A 5,297-nucleotide genomic window follows, 5' to 3' on the forward strand; every position below is an offset into this window, starting at 1 on the left:
CGGTGATGAGTGTGTTCACTCAGATCTGGTTGTTCACAAGTGTGTGTCCCCCCTTTGCTCCCATGCTCACCATGTGCCGTGCCTGCTCCTGCTTCGCCTTCCGCCATGAGGAAAAGCTTGCTGAGGGCCTCCCGAGAGGCCGAGCAGAGGCGGGTGCCCTGCCTGTGGAGCTGCAGAACCACGAGCCAGTCAGACCTCTGTCCTTTATACATCATCCAGCCTCAAGCATTTCTTTAGGGCAATGCAAAGAACAGTCTCATGTACCCAGAAAGCTGAGAATGGCACGAGTAAGGTGTTACGACCATGGATGTATTTTGACATCTCAACATGTAAAGTTAATATTATCAGGGGAGTCAACGCAGGAACATGAGGGCTCTTGGGCAGAGGCTGTCACCCACTGGTCACATGTGGTCAGCAGAGAGCAGGAGACCAGCACCCTGGGGCTCTGTGGGAAGCACCCACAGCCTGCAGCTGAGGTTTTAATTATAGGGGCCAAAACAAATGGGGAAAAAGACAAATTTAGCACGCAAAGAAAATAGATGCTCATCTGAGTCAGGAGGAAGTCACCACCAAAGAGGAAAAAAATAGAGCTCTGGAAAAGTAGTGAAAACAGTCACAAGGAAGGGCCCCTGTGTCTTGCCTGACTCTGGACAGGTATATAGAGAGCCCAGGCTCAGGGGACTCCACACCTGCACCTCCCTCTCTTCTGCTCCTCCACCTGCTCCACCCTCAATCCGCCAAAAACATGGGCTGCTGTGGCTGCTCTGGAGGCTGTGGCTCCGGCTGTGGGGGCTGTGGCTCCGGCTCTGGGGGTTGTGGCTCCAGCTGCTGTGTGCCCGTCTGCTGCTGCAAGCCCGTGTGCTGCTGTGTGCCAGCCTGTTCCTGCACCAGCTGTGGCTCCTGTGGGGGTTCCAAGGGAGGCTGTGGCTCCTGTGGGGGTTCCAAGGGAGGCTGTGGCTCCTGTGGGGGCTCCAAGGGAGGCTGTGGCTGTGGCTCCTGTGGAGGCTCGAAAGGAGGCTCCTGTGGAGGCTCGAAAGGAGGCTCCTGTGGTGGCTCTTGTGGCTGCTGCCAGTCCAGCTGCTGTAAGCCCTGCTGTTCCCAGTCCAGCTGCTGTAAGCCCTGCTGTTCCCAGTCCAGCTGCTGCAATCCTTGCTGTTCCTCAGGCTGTGGGTCATCCTGCTGTCAGTCCAGCTGCTGCAAGCCCTGCTGTTCCCAGTCCAGCTGCTGTAAGCCCTGCTGTTCCCAGTCCAGCTGCTGCAATCCTTGCTGTTCCTCAGGCTGTGGGTCATCCTGCTGTCAGTCCAGCTGCTGCAAGCCCTGCTGTTCCCAGTCCAGCTGCTGCAAGCCCTGCTGTTCCCAGTCCAGCTGCTGTAAGCCCTGCTGTTCCCAGTCCAGCTGCTGCAATCCTTGCTGTTCCTCAGGCTGTGGGTCATCCTGCTGTCAGTCCAGCTGCTGTAAGCCCTACTGCTGTTCCTCTGGCTGTGGGTCATCCAGCTGTCAGTCCAGCTGCTGCAAGCCCTGCTGTTCCCAGTCCAGCTGCTGTAAGCCCTGCTGCTGTTCCTCTGGCTGTGGGTCATCCTGCTGTCAGTCCAGCTGCTGCAAGCCCTGCTGCTCCCAGTCCAGCTGCTGTGTCCCCGTGTGCTGCCAGTGCAAGATCTGAGGCTCTGGACTCTGGCCTCATGGGAGTCCTGCTAATCCCGTCTTCCGAAGCTGTGGCCTGTCCTTCATCATTGAGCCCCAAACCACTGCTCAGGGTCCATTCCCTGTTGCAGAATGAAGCCCTATCTCCTTTTCCTAAGGAGAGTCCACCCTAGTTAACGTCCGTTCTCTCTCCTAACCAATTCTCTTCTCAAGTCGACTGCAACTTCGGCTGAGTCACCCCTCCCCTGTGAGCCTCAGCTTTGCTCGTCTACTTGGAGGCTGAGCTCCTGAACCCACTTGCACTGGTGTCTTTTCCAGCTAGGAGCAGCTGGGCATGCGCGTTCCACCTGGAACAAGGTGGGCGTCTAAGAGGCTTCCTTGGGTGGCTTTGCACGTCCCACACTCTGCTTTCTCTTAAACGGAATGTTGCAAGCTAATAAAAGTCTCATGCGGACAAACTGAAACGCACGTCTTCCTGATTCCTCTGTTGTTCTGCGTCATTACTGTGTCTGTGGCTGTTGTCTTCTCGTTGTTGTATTTCGGATGCATGGCTCTGATGGTCCTGTCGCTGGAGGTGCTGGCGTGAGACTGGCTGTCTCCCTGCCTCTCGTCTCCTTCCCGGCTGAGCCCCGTTTTCTCAGAAGTCCTCAGGTGTTTCCAGCTGTTGGTCTGAGACACAGGACTGCTCCTCGGGCCGGGGCCACAGAAGCAGAAGAGGCAGCTGAAAAATCCAGGGATTTCAGACCTGCCTCTGTTCCCTGGTCCCCGGCCCTGCCATCTTCCTTTGGGGAGTTTTTGTTACCAACTTACTCTGATCGTCTTTGTTATTAAACAGCCCTGTTACCTCCGTAAATAGACATCTTTCTAAACTCTTCTCACTGCGATTGCTTTTTTCCAGCTGCCATCGAGGGAAATCCCTAAGTCTTAGTCAATATGGCCAGAGACACTGAGCATGAAGACAGAGCCGCTATGATTCTGCGTTTGAGGACTGTGCACCCAGCCTCTTGCTGCAAGAAACTCCCACAGGCCCGCTGGTCTGAGGAACGAGGCTCCACTCGCACATCTCCACTCAGAGCCCTTCACTTGTTTCTTCCACTCTGCTTGGGAAATTGCCAAGAAAGAGAAAGCACAATGGCTGTTTTCCAAACTCGGGGCCTTAGGGAACACCCTTCTGAAGTCTCCCCTGTCACCACACCACCCCAACGACATTCTTCCAAAATTCTTAAAAGGCAATATTGGCTGGGTGCAGTGGCTCAGGCCTGTAATTCCAGCACTTTGGGAGGCCAAGGCAGGTGGATCATTTGAGGTTAGGAGTTCAAGACTCACCTGGCCAACGTGATGAAACCCTGTCTCTATTAAAAATACAAAAATTAGCTGAGTGTGGTGGCACGTGCTTGTAATGCCAGCTACTTGGGAGGCTGAGGCAGGAGAAAGGTGTGAGCCTGGGAGGCGGAGGTTGCAGTGAGCCAGGATTACACCACTGCACTCCATCTTGGGCAACAGAGCAAAACTCCATCTCAAAAAGAGAGGCAATATTAATAGAGTTGAATTACTTCAAGTTATCTGGAAACACAGCACTTCATTGGTGGGATATGTCCTAAGCATAGAGAGAACACAAAAATGAAAATCCTAAGCTGTTTCTAGCAGTCACAGTGGCGGTGGTGTGGCGTCATTATCCTGCTGTGAATGTTGGATGGAAAAAGCTAATACGTAATTAGGTTGGTGTCAAAACTAGAATTTTTGGTGTGGAAGCGATGAGGTTAAGTAAAAACCTTGTCATCCTGAATTTGAACTAGACACATCATTAGGAAATCATGATTTATTTTCTCCAAATAAAAATAGTTTCCTCCTCTATTGGAAGACTTAGAAATAATGAGCCATCCCGTAGCAGTGAGCACTCCTAGCAGCAAGGACATTGTCTTCAAGTGCCATTTATCGTGTCTACATGGAACCTGGCCTCGCTGGTGAAATGGGCTGGAAGTGAACAAGATAATCTAGAACATCTTCTTATCCCAGAGAGCAGAGATGACAACTAGGACTAATGCAGTCACATCCAAAGAAATAAAGAGTCGACTGGGCACTCTTGAGGGTAGGAGTTCCAGGCCCACCTGGCCCCACAGGTGGCTGATGCCTGCAATCCGAGCACTGTGGGAGGCCGAGGCAGGTGGATTACCTGAGATCAGGAGTTTGAGATCAGCTACTTGGGAGGCTGAGGCAGGAGAATCGCTTGACCCTGGGAGGCAGAGGTTGCATTGTGCCAAGATGGTGCCATCGCACTCCAGCCTGAGCAGCAAGAGCAAAACTCTGTCTCAAAATAATAAAAAAGCTAGAGTCTGGAGAAACTCTCAGTAGACGGACATGGGACAATCTCACCCAATTTCTTAAATGAACTGATGCACATCAATATGTTTAAACGAGTGAGGAATTTTACACAAATAATAATACACACACTGCAAAATGTGAAACTCAGCTGCCTTTAGAGGATCTAAGAACCAATTCATTACTGTGAACATGAGTGAATAAAGGAAGAGAATCAGGCATGTATTCTATCTCTGATATACAAACTCTATCATACGGTAACCAAAAACTCAGAGGAAGTATTCCAGTTTATAAATAAAGAAGAAATCATAGAACTAGAAACTCACCATTTTGTAACCCCTAATGAAATCATGGGTTTATCAAATGTATTGCATCCAGCCAAAGCAGTGTGTGAAGGGAAATTTATAGGTTAAACGCATATGTTGGAGTGAAAAAGGAAAGCTTACGCTCTTTCAGCCAAAAACCTATCTCTGCGCCTGGCAGTGTTTCCACACAGCACAGAATGGGGTGGTGACTAGGAGACTTATAGGCATCCTGGTTCTCCTCTCCTCTGGGAACAGGTCGGGTGGCAGGTGTGGGGTGGCCCCTCCAGGAGCCCTCTCTAAGTTAGGTGTGGTCGTGTGACTTCCCCGAGCCGGGGGACGCGGTCTGAAGCACCTGCTGCAGTTTTCTGCATGCCCGGTCTCTTCTCCCACCATGACCTCTGACGTTCCAGGCAGTGGCTGCGGCTCCCGACTGAGTCTGAGTGACGAAGCCCAGAGCAGAGTCACCAGCTGACGTGCAGTGGCCTGCGGTGTGAACAAGAAGTGAGCTGCGTCGTGTGAAGTCGCTGACACGTGGGGTGGTGGCCTGTTTGGGCAGCATAATTGGTCTCTCCTGGTTGACCCAGAAACCTAGGAACAGAAGCACAGCTTTGTGGCCTTGGTTTATGGGTCGGGGGTGGGTGAAACGAAAGTTATCAGCGGCGAGAGAGGTAGTTATTATGTATTTGGTAAGACTGTCCCAGATCCTGTATCCCTGGGGGAAGAGCTGAGAACACAGAATGCCACTCCTGCGTGGGTCGTTGTGGCTGCATTTATCAAAGCATTACAAGAGCAGGGTGAGCCCGAAAGAACCGGCTGGTCTGCCAGCCAGAAGGAAAGGACTAGAAAGCCTGGGGAGCTAGAGCTCTCAGTTCTGCCTGGTAAATGATAATACTTAAAAGACCTTTGAGCAGCAAAGGGCAGTTACAGCCCAAGTGAAAGGAACCCTCCCTCTTTAAGGGTACACTTTGATGAGGTTTCATGAGGGTGGACCACACTGCAGGCAGGCAGCCTGGCCACTGGGGTGGGAGGGGC

At 52.0% G+C, this 5,297-nt stretch overlaps 1 pseudogene; it reads right to left on the bottom strand.

The window, feature by feature from the left end:
* Window positions 1-344: 344 nt before the first annotated feature.
* Window positions 345-1,351, bottom strand: LOC108593931 (uncharacterized; annotated as a pseudogene).
* Between the last annotated feature and the right edge of the window lie 3,946 nt (window positions 1,352-5,297).

This window comes from Callithrix jacchus, chromosome 10, assembly GCF_049354715.1.
Source record: "Callithrix jacchus isolate 240 chromosome 10, calJac240_pri, whole genome shotgun sequence".
Lineage (NCBI taxonomy): Eukaryota > Metazoa > Chordata > Mammalia > Primates > Cebidae > Callithrix > Callithrix jacchus.